Raw genomic sequence first — 12,525 nt, 5'->3', positions numbered from 1 at the left:
GTGAGAAGAGAGAAATAAATTAGTTCGAAAATTATTTTTTATATTTAAATTTGTTTTCTTTTTAAGTTCCCAGGTACACGTGCAGGATGTGCAAGTTTGTTACATATGTAAACATGCGCCATGGTGATTTGCTGCACCTATGAACCCCATCATCTAGGTATTAAGCCTGGCATGAATTAGCTATTTTTTCTGATGCTCTTCTGCCTACCCTCCCTCAACTGGCCTCAGTTTGTGTTGTTCCCCTCCCTGTGTCCATGTGTTCTCATTGTTCAACTCCCACTTATAAGTGAGAACATGCAGTGTTTGGTTGTCTGTTCCTGCATTAGCTTGCTGAGGATAAGGGCTTCCAGCTCCATCCATGTCCCTGAAAAGGACATGATCTCATTCCTTCTTGTGACCGCATAGTATTCCATTGTGTATATGTACCACATTTTCTTCATCCAGTCTATCATTCATGGGCATTTGGGTTGATTCCATTTCTTTGGTATTGTGAATAGTGCTGCAGTGAACATACATATGCATGTACCTTTATAACAGAATAATTTACATTCCTTTGGGCATATACCCTGTACTGGGACTACTGGGTCAAATGGTATTTTTTATTCTAAATCTTTGAGGAATTGCCACACCATCTTCCACAGTGGTTGAACTAATTTACATTCCCACTAACAGTGTGAGAGAATTCCTATTTCCCTGCAACCTCGCCAGCATCTGTTGTTTCCTGACTATTTAATAATCATGATTCTGACTAGCATGAAATGATATTTCATTGTGGTTTTAATTTGCATTTTTCTAATGATCAGTGAAGTGGAGGTTTTTTCATGTATTTGTTGGTCACATAAATGTCTTCCTTTGAGAAGTGTCTGTTCATGTCTTTTGCCCACTTTTTAGTGGAATATTTATTTATTTATTTATTTTGTAAATTTGCTTAAGTTTCCTGTAGATTCTGGATATTAGATCTTTGTCAGATAGATAGACTGCAAAAATTTTCTTCCATTCTGTAGGTTGTCTGTACTAACTGATGATAGTTTCTTTTGCTGCACAGAAGATCATTAGTTTAATTAGATCCCATTTGTCAATTTTTGCTTTCATTGCAATTGCTTTTGGTAATTTCTTTATAAAATCTTTGCCCATGCCTATGTCCTGAATGGTATTGCCTATATTTTCTTCCAGGGTTTTATAATTTTGGGTATTACATTTAAGTCTTTAATCCATCTTGATTTAGTATTTCTGTAAGTTGTGAGGAAGGGGTCCAGTTTCAATTTTCTGCATATAGCTAGTCAGTTTTCTTAGCACTATTTATTAAATAGGGAATTCCTTCCCCATTGCTGGTTTTTGCCAGTTTTTTTGAGACTCATTTGGTTGTAGATGTGTAGTTTTATTTCTGAGTTCTCTATTCTGTTCCATTGGTCTGTATGCCTGTTTTTGTACCAGTACCATACTGTTTTGATTACTATAGTCTTGTAGTATAATTTGAAGTCAGGTAGTGTGATATCTCCAGCTTTATTCTTTTTGTTTAGGATTGTTGTGTGGCTATACAGGCTCTTTTTTTTTTCTTCTTCTTCTTTTTTTTTGATTCCATATGAATTTTAAGATAGCTTTTTCTAATATTTTGAAGAATTTCAATGCTAGTTTAATGGAAATAACAATGAATATATAAATTGCTTTGGACAGTATGGCCATTTTCATGATATTGATTCTTCCTATCTATGAACATGGAATGTTTTTTCACCTTTTTGTTTCCTCTCTGATTTCTTGAGTAGTGGTTTGTAGTTCTTCTTGAAGAAGTCTTTCACTTCCCTTGTGAGCTGTATTCTTAGGTATTTTATTTTCTTTGTGGCAATTGTAAATGAAAGTTTATTCTCAATTTGTCTGCTTGTCTGTTGTTAATATATAGAAATGCTTGTGATTCCTGCACATTGATTTTATATCCTGAGACTTTGCTGACGTTGCTTATCAGCTCTTGAAGAATGACAGTGGATTATCATAAGCTTAACCAAGTGGTGACTCCAATTGCAGCTGCTGTACCAGATGTGGTTTCATTGCTTGAGCAAATTAACACATCCCCTGATATCTGGTATGCAGCCATTGACTTGGCAAATGCCTATTTCTCTATTCTTGCCCATAAGGCCCACCAGAAACAATTTGCTTTCAGCTGACAAGGGCAGCAAGGTACATTTATTGTCTTACCTCAGGGGTATATCAACTCTCCAGCTTTGTGTCATAATCTTATTCAGAGAAATCTTGATCACTTTTTGCTTCTGCAAGATTTCGCACTGGCCCATTACATTGATGACATTATGCTGATTTGATCCAGTGAGCAAGAAGTAGCAAACACTCTGGACTTATTGGTGAGACATTTGCATGCAAGAGAATGGGAAATAAATCCAACTAAAATTCAGGGACCTTCTACCTCAGTAAAATTTCTGGGGGTTTAGTGGTGTGGGGCTTGCTGAGATATTTCTTCTAAGGTGAAGAATAAGTTGTTGCATTTGGCCCCTCCTACAACCAAGAAAGGGGCACAATCTAATCAGCTGTTAGCGTAGCTAGAATATAAGCAGGCAGGAAAATGTGAAAAGAGAGACTGGCCTAGCCTCCCAGCCTACATCTTTCTCCCGTGCTGGATGCTTCCTGCCCCCAAACATTGGACTCTTTCTTCAGTTTTGGAACTCGGACTGGCTCACCTTGCTCCTCAGTCTGCAGATGGTCTATTGTGGGACTTTGTGATAATGTGAGTTAATTATATATATATATATTCCATTAGTTCTGTCCCTCTAGAGAACCCTGATACATCAGCTTGAGAAGATTTTGGGCTGAGTTGATGGGATTTTCTAGGTATAGAATCATTTCATCTGCAAAAAAGACAATTTGACTTTTAAGTATAAAAGAACCAATGACTGAACACAGTGGCTCAAGTCTGTAATCTCAGCACTTTGGGAAGCCAAGGCAGGAAGATTGCTTGAGGCCAAGAGTTCAAAATTAGCATAAACAACATAATGAGATCCCATCTTTACAATAAAAAATATATTAAAAATAGCTGGGCATGGTGACACATGCCTGTAGTTCCAGCTACTTGGAAGGCTGAGGCAGGTGAATTATTTGAGCCTAGGAATTCAAGGCTGCAATAAAGTTTGATTGTGCCACTGCACTTCTGCCTGGGCAACAGAGAGAGACTCCATCTCTTAAAAAAAAAAAAAGATAATTAAAAATAAATAAATAAATAAGCCAAAACCTGAAAAAGTATAACGTTTTCAACCTGTTCATATTGCAAAAAATGAGAAAACATGTTATAAAACATGTTATAGAGCACTGAGGGTGTGACAAAGAAAACATTTGATAAGGAGATTGAGATAGTTGGATGTGAACCATGGAATTAATCAACCACCCCAGCAAGAAAACTGCTAGTTTGAAGCACAGACTCAATCAGTCAACTAAAAATACCCAGGAATAGATATCTGATTATACCATCAGAATCACTGCCAGCTGGAAATAAAAAATTAAAAAAAGAGAAAGTGTGATAAAATTAAAAAGGCTGAAACTGTGTGCTAACTTCCAAGAAAAAGAGGACCTTTAAAGTAATTCAATGATCTATAAAGCAGACAGTGCCCAACAGAAGTTCAGGGAGTAGGGACGCTCCGTGCCATAGGGATAGGGCCATCCAGTAGAGCCTGTGGAGGCAATCACCGCATGGCAGAGTGTCAGCATAGGCAGAACTCTGACAGAAAGCCCCATCATGGCCATAGGTCAGGCACTGCAGAGAGCCATGACGTAGGCAGTGCCCCGCTGAGCCATGAGGGTGACATTGCTACCTAGTGGGTCCAGAAGGCAAAGCATTGGGACAAAAAAAAAATTTTTCTCCACCCTTAAGATTGTACAGAATTTGCCTAGTTAGGTTTTGGATGTGCTTGGAACTCATAATCTCTTTCTTCTTTCCTGTTTTTCCTTTTTAGAATAAGAATGTCTATTCCCTGCCTCTCTCACCATTAATTTAGAACCATATAACTTTTTTAGTTTGACAGACTTACAGATAGAGATGAATTTTGTCTAAGGATGAAACTCTTACTTACATCTGATTAGATGATATTTATATGAAATTAAGAACTTTAGATTTTAGAATTGATGCTGCAATGAGTTAAGAGTCTTAGAAATGTTAGAATGAAAGAAATTAATTTGGCCTGTGATAAAAACAAGCATTTGGTGAGGGGCAGGGGTAGAATGCTGTGGACTAAATGTTGTTTTTCTCACAAAATTTATGTTAAAACCCTTAGCCCCAATGTGAATAGAAGAAGGGCCTTTGGGAGTTAATTAGGTTGTGAAAGTGAAGCGCTTACGGGTGGGAAGCATCCGTTTATAAGAAGAGGCATGAGAGAGTTTTCTCTCCTTCTCTCTCAACCATCATTTTGATTGAGATTGCATTGACTTTGTACATCAACTTCGGATACTCTACACATCTTTTTTTTTTTTTTTTTTTTTTTTTTTTTTTTTTTAGAGACGGAGTCTCGCTCTGTCACCCAGGCTGGAGTGCAGTGGCCGGATCTCAGCTCACTGCAAGCTCCGCCTCCCGGGTTCACGCCATTCTCCTGCCTCAGCCTCCCGAGTAGCTGGGACTGCAGGCGCCCGCCACCGCGCCCGGCTAGTTTTTTGTATTTTTTAGTAGAGACGGGGTTTCACCGTGTTAGCCAGGATGTCTCGATCTCCTGACCTCGTGATCCGCCCGTCTCGGCCTCCCAAAGTGCTGGGATTACAGGCTTGAGCCACCGCGCCCGGCCTACACATCTTAACAATATTGTTTTTGAATTTATGAAAACAGGATTTCTTTCCATTTATTAATATATCATTTAATTTGAGCAAATTTTTTTGTTTATACCATAAAAGTATTTTGCCTCCTTGACTAAGTTATTTCTAAGTATTATCAATCCCTTTGATGTTATTGTAAATAAAATTGTTTTCTTAATTTTTATTTCAAATTTTTCAATGTTAGTGTATAGAAAGGCAATTAGTTTTTTGTTGATTTTGCATCTTGCAGCTTTTCTAAATTTATTATTTTTAAAAAACTGTGTGTGTGTGTGTGTGTGTGTGTCTGTGTGTAGTCTTTTCCAGTCACAATGCAATGAATAGAAGTCAACAGCTGATTGTAAATGGAAAACATATGTTGTATGATTTAAATGTTTTTGAATTTATTGAGACTATTTGGTGGGTGCCTAAATATATGGCCTCTCCTTGAAAACAATCAATGTGTATGTGAAAAAATAATGTACTTTGCTGTTGTTGAGTGGAGTGCTCTCTATATGTCTATTAGGTCTAAATGTTCAAGGTATTTTTTAAGTACCCTTTTATTTTATTGATTTTCTGCCTGGTTTTGCTGTCTATTTTTGCAAGTAGGGTACTAAAGTCTCCTCATATTATTGTAGAGTTGCCTATTTTTCTCTTCAATTTTGTTAAGAATTGCTTCTTATATTTTGGAGCTCTGATGTATGGCACATGTATGTTTATAATTGTTATATCTTCCTTGTGAATTGGTTTTACATCATTAAATAATATTGCTTTTTTCCCTCTTATAGTAGTTTTTTTTTTTTTAATTTAAAGTTATTTTGGCTGAAATTGGTATGGCCACCCCTACTGCCTTCTTGTTCCTTTGTATTTTCCATATTTTCTTTCAACACTTGTATTTCTTTAGATCTAAACTGTCTCTGGTAGATAGTGTATAGTTTGATCTTATTTTTATCCATTCTGTATTCAGATTGAAGTCTATATTTTATATGCCTTTAGGATAATTATTGATAGGGGAGCACTATCAATACTTTTCATTTTGTAAATTGATTTGTGTGTGTTATAGATATTTGTCTTTTATTCCTGTATTACTGACCTCCCTTGTATATAGTTTATTTTATGTGAATATGTTTTGAATCCCTTCTTATTTCCTTTTGTGTATATTTTGTAGTTATTTTCTTTTTGGTTACCCAAAAAACATATGGTTCTTTGGTTACCATGTAAGTAATATATAAAACATCATAAGGTTATAAAAATCCATCCTAAATTAATACCATCTTAACTTCAATTGCATACAAAACTTTACTTCTTTGCAGCTTACCGCCTTTCCCAGTTTATGTTACTAATATCATAAATTATAATTGACACTTGAACAGTATAAGATAAGAGTGCCAAGTCCCTACAAAGTTGAAAATCTGCATATAACTTTGTATTCCCCCAAACTTCACTACTAATTGCTTACTGTTGAACTGAAACCTTGCTGATAACATAGTCATTTAACACGTTTTGTATTTTATATGTATTATGTTCTATAAGTAAGCTAGAAAATATATTTTATTAAGAATATCATAAGGAAGAGAAAATACATTTACTATTCATTAAGTTGGTTTAAGTCATCATAGAGGTCTTCATCCTCATCACTTCATGTTCAGTCCTGAACATGTTGCTGTCTCAGCAGTGGCAGAGGCAGAAGAAAATACATGTATAAGTGGAATCACAATTTAAACACATGTTGTTCAAGGCTAAACTGTATATCTTTAGATGTTATGTAACCATTACCATTATCATATAAAGATTTCATATTTATAATCTTTACTCATTTATACTTTAAATCCTATAGATAATATAAGTGGTGGTACAACTAAAAATTAAAATAATAATATTTATATTTGTTATTTGTTCATCTATTTACCATTTTTATTACTGTTTTGTACTGACATAACAGAGTACCTAATACTGGGTAATTTATAATGAACAGAGATTTATTTCTTATAGTTCTTGAAACTGGAAAGTTTAAGATGCAGGGGCTTGCATTTGTCAAGGACCTTCTTTCTGCATCATCCATGGCAGAAAGCAGGCAGGAAACAGAGCACATCTTCTAGACAAAGCAATGGAGTGCAAAACTCATTTTTAAAAGATACACATGACAGGTGCAGTGGCTCATGTCTGTAATCCCAGAACGTTGGGAGGCCGAGGAGGGCAGATCACGAGGTGAGGAGATCAAGACCATTCTGGCTAACACAGTGAAACTCCGTCTCTACTACAAAGTACCAAATAAATTAGCCGGGCGTGGTGGCAGGCACCCGTAGTCCCAGCTACTCAGGAGGCTGTGGCAGGAGAATGGCGTGAATCCGGGAGGCTGAGCTTGCAGTGAGCTGAGATCGCACCACTGCACTCCAGCCTGGGTGACAGAGCAAGACTCCATCTCAAAAAAATAAAAAATAAAAAAATAATACACACTTTTCCAATAAGTAACCCACTCCCATTATAGTGATATTAATCTATTCATGAGGACAGAGTTCTCATATCCTAGTCTCCTTTTAAAGGTTCCAATTCTCAAAATTCTTGCATTAAAGGCTAAGTTTCTAACACATGAATTTTTGGGGACACAGTCAAACCATATCACCGTCTCTGGAGAAGTTTATATTTTTTCTTATGCCTTTGAGTGATTGTCTAGGATTCTACTTGAAGGTCTCCATTTAATATATCTTGCAGAGAAGGTCCGGGGTGGTAAACTACTTCAGCTTTTGTTTGTATGAAAATGTCCTGACTACTTATCTATTTTAGAAAGATAGCTTTGCCAGGTATAGAATTCCTGGTTGGCAGTTCTTTTCTTCAATTTCTTTAAATGTATCATGCCCCTATTTCTGTTCTCCAAGGTGTCTGATAAGAAATTCACTAGGATAGTCATATTAAGAGCTCTTGCATATGATGGGTCCATTTTATCTTGCTGTTTTCAATGTCCTTTTCCTGTCTTTGCCATTCAGCAGTTAGATTTTAATGTGTCTTAGGGTCTCTGATTTTGTCCTACTTGGAATTCATTGAGCTTCTTGTAATTGTATATTTATATCTTTATTCAAATTTGGGAAGTTTTCCATACTTATATCTTCAAATGATTTTTCTTTTTTTCTCTTTCTCTTCACCTCCTGCAAATTCCTGATGTAGTTTGCATGTTCATCACCTCTAAATCCCATGTTGAAATGTGATCCCTAATGTAGGAGGTAGGGCATAGTGGGGAAGGTTTGGGTCATGGAGGTAAGTTTCTCATGAACAGTTTGGTGCCCTTCTCACAGTAATGAGTGAATTCTCACTCTATTATGTCATGTGAAAGCTGGTGTTGAAATAGCCTGGTACTTCCTCCCTTCCTCTCTCACCATGTGACATGCTTGCTCTCCCTACACCTCCTGCCATGATAGTAAGCTTCCTGAAGCCCTCACCAGAAGCAAATGCCAGCACTATGCTTCTTGTATAGTCTGCAGAACGGTCAGCCAAAATAAACCTTTTTTTCTTTATAAATAACCCAGCATTAGATACTACTTTACAGCAATATAAAACAGACTGACATACTACAAGATATATTTTGGTCTGCTTGATGATGTTTTACATCTCTCTTCCCTCCTATTCACTTAACTTTTTTCTTACTTCTCATACTCGATAATTTCTAAAGACCATCATTCAAATTGTATGATTGTTTCTTTTCCCTGTTTGAGTTTGCTGTTTAAACCCCCTGGTGAATTTTATAATTGAGTTCGTGCCTTTTGCAGCTCCAGATGTAGTTAGTTTTTTAAATAATTTCTATCATGTTGTGAATATTTTTCATACATAGTTTTCTGATTTCTTTTTATGTTTAGTGTATGTTTCATTTTAACTATTTGAGGATATTAAGAAAGCAGTTTTAAAGTTTTTTTTTTAATTCCAATTCATGTCTTCTTTTAGGGAAGCTGCCTTTTTTAGTTTATGTTGCTCCTTTAAATGGGTCATGTTTCCGTCTTCTACCTGTAATGTCTTGCCCTCAGGCATATGTGGATTTGCAGTTCTCCTGTAGGTTTTATGTGCCATGTAACTGGCCCTGTCTTTCTGTCAACTGAAGATAGAATTTATACTTAATGTTCTTCATATGATCTTTGATGGAGATCATATTCCCATAATATATCAGAGTAATGCAGAGAATAATCTTTTAGGTAACCCATAGATGAGTCAGAATGTTGCAAACATGTTCTACTCTGCTACTTCTGCCTAACCAAAGGAACACATGGTTGCCTCATTTTCTGCTGATTACACTACTATGCCAGGAACGAGATGAAGCAAGAGTGAATAAAAATACCACAGAATTTTCTAACATATTGAATGTGTCTCTTTCTTGACTGTGCATTCAGTTGGTGGTTATCATTCTTTAACTGGTTGCAGAACTTCTGTAATATTATTTTAGTCCGTCTATAGCTGTTTTCTTAATGTTTTCATGGGGGAATGATGAACTGTGACTTCCTAGACTATACCTTTTAGACATCACTTTCAAAGGCATATTTTAAGATCTAAAAAGTGCTTAGCATGACTCTCATCTTTTCAAATACATTGAATATATTAACTTAAGGCAAAAATTAGCATATTTAGAAATGTTTTAAAAAGGAGAAAATATGAGAGCATTCTCAAGAAATTTACTACTATGCAGACATCTGGAATTTTTAAAAAGTTATCCCCCGCCTTGGCCTTCCAGAGTGCTGGGATTACAGGCATGAGCCACCACACCAGGCCTAAATTTTTAATGTGGTTGTTTGGTTTTATGCTTGTTAATTTCCTTTAGTTTCTTATAGATGCTAAATGTTAGGCCTTTGTCAGTTGCATAGTTCACAAACATTTACTCTCATTCTGTAGGTTGTTTACTCTGCTGATAGTTTCTTTTGCTGTACTGAAGTTCTTTAATTAGGTCCCATTTGTCATTTTTTGTTGTTGCTGCAATTGCTTTTCATGTCATTGTTATGACAACTTTGCTGGGTCCTATGTCCAGAATGATATTTCCTAAGTTATCTTCCAGGGTTTTTAAAGTTTTAGATTTTACATTTAAATATGTAATCCATCCTCAGTTGATTTTTCTATATGGTGTAAGGAAGGAGGTCCTGTTTCAGTCTTCCACACATTGTTAGCTAGTTTATCCCAGCACCATTTATTGAATAGGAAGTCCTTTTTCCATTGCTTAATTTTGGAAACTTTCTCAAAGATCAGATGGTTGTAGTTGTATAGCATTATTTCTGGGTTGTCTATTCTTTTATTGATCTATGTATCTGTTTTTATAGCAGCAGTATGCTGTTGTGATTACTGTAGCCTTGCAATATTGTTTGAAATCAGGTAATGTGACACATCCAACTTTGTGCTTAGGATTGCTGTAGCTATTTGGGCTTTTATTTTATTTTATTTTTTGGTTCCACAGGAATTTTTTTAAGTTTTTTTTTTGTTTTTTGTAATTCTGTGAAGAATTCAATTTGTAGTTTGAAAAAGATACTATTGAATCTGTAAATTGCTTTGGGCAGTAAAGTCATTTTAACAATATCGATTCTGTCTTTCATGAGCATGAAATGTCTTTCCATTCATTTGTGACATCTCTGATTTTTTGAGCAGTATTATGTAATTTTCATTGTGGAGATCTGTTACCTCTCTGATTAGCTGTATTCCTAGGTATTCCATTTTTCTCATTGTGAATGGGATTGCATTCTTCATTTGGCTCTCAGCTTGGATGTTGGTGGTATATAGAAGTGCAACTGATTTTCGTACATTGCTCTTGTATCATTTAACTTTGCTTACATTGTTTATCACATCAAGAAACTTTTGGGCAGAGGCTACGGGGTTTTCTAGGTATAGAATAATATAATCTAAAAAAAAAAAAAAAAGGATAGTTGGACTTCCTTTCCTTCTATTTCAATGCCTATTATTTCTTTCTCTTACCTAATTTCTCTGGCTAGGACTTCCAGTAAAATGTTTGAGTGGTGAGAGAGAGCATTAATGTCTTGGTCTGCTTCTCAAGGGAATGTTTCCAACTTTTGTCTATTCAATGTGACGTTTGTCATGGATTTATCATAGATAAATGTTATTATTTTGAAGTACCTTTTTTTTTAATTATTTTGAAGTAAAGTTTCTAGTTTGTTGAAGATTTTTAACAAGTAAGGAGTTGAATTTTATCTAAAACCTTTTCTGAATCTATTGAGATGATCATGTAGTATTTGTTTTTAGTTCTATTTATGGGATGAATTAAATTTATTAATTTACATATGTTGAAACAACCTTGCATCTCAGGTAAAAAACAACTTGATCATGGTGGATAAACTTGATCAAGTTTAAACCTGATGTGCTGTTTAGTTTGGTTTGCTAGTAATTTGATAAATATTGCATCTATTGTTCTTCAAATATATTGGCCTGATGTGTGTGTGTGTGTGTGTGTGTGTGTGTGTGTGTGTCCCAGGTTTTGTTATCAGGATGTCCCTGGCCTCATAGAATGAGTTAGAGAGGAATGTCTCTTCCTCAAGTTTTTTGGAATATTTTCAATAGAAATGGACCCTCTCTTCTTTGTACATCTAGAATAATTTGTCCATGAATTTGTCTGCTCCTGGGCTTTTTCTTTTGGTAGGCTTTTTATTACTGATTCAATTTTGGAATTCATTATTGATCTGCTCAAGAATTCAATTTACTCATGGTTTAATCTAGGAAGGTTTTGTGTTTCCAGGAATTCATCCATTTTTTTCTAGGGTTTTTTTTTAGCTTATGTTCATAGAGATGAAAGGAAGAAAATAGAGAATGTGCCAACTTCTAAATCCATGGATTATTCATGCTCATAATGTAGAAGATGTACAAACAATCTCTAGACAAGTAATTTTCAGACAGCATATGTTTTCCTGAAAATTCTCAGGCAAAAATGTAAAGACTACCAAGCAAGATGAGCTCTTTCAAATAGCCTTTCTAAAATTGTGAATGAAGTTCTAAAATTTAAACTCACAATAGGGTTTTCCCAACAGCTTGATTTTCTTCTTCTATGTGTATCTGTAAATAGAATTCTATGATGGATTAGAGACTTAAATGTTAGACCTAATACCATAAAAACCCTAGAGGAAAACCTAGGTAGTACCATTCAGGACATAGGCATGGGCAAAGACTTCATGTCTAAAACACCAAAAGCAACGGCAGCAAAAGCCAAAATTGACAAATGGGATCTCATTAAACTAAAGAGCTTCTGCACAGCAAAAGAAACTACCATCAGAGTGAACAGGCAACCTACAGAATGGGAGAAAATTTTTGCAATCTACTCATCTGACAAAGGGCTAATATCCAGAACCTACAAAGAACTCCAACAAATTTACAAGAAAAAAACAAACAACCCCATCAAAAAGTGGGCAAAGGATATGAATAGACATTTCTCAAAAGAAGACATTCATACAGCCAACAAACACATGAAAAAATGCTCATCATCACTGGCCATCAGAGAAATGCAAATCAAAACCACAATGAGATACCATCTCACACCAGTTAGAATGGCGATCATTCAAAAGTCAGGAAACAACAGGTGCTGGAGAGGATGTGGAGAAATAGGAACACTTTTACACTGTTGGTGGGATTGTAAACTAGTTCAACCATTATGGAAAACAGTATGGCGATTCCTCAAGGATCTAGAACTAGATGTACCATATGACCCAGCCATCCCATTACTGGGTATATACCCAAAGGATTATAAATTATGCTGCTATAAAGACACATGCACACGTATGTTTATTG

This window comes from Theropithecus gelada, chromosome X (assembly GCF_003255815.1).
Source record: "Theropithecus gelada isolate Dixy chromosome X, Tgel_1.0, whole genome shotgun sequence".
NCBI classification, from domain to species: domain Eukaryota; kingdom Metazoa; phylum Chordata; class Mammalia; order Primates; family Cercopithecidae; genus Theropithecus; species Theropithecus gelada.
This window is presented reverse-complemented; position numbering follows the sequence as displayed.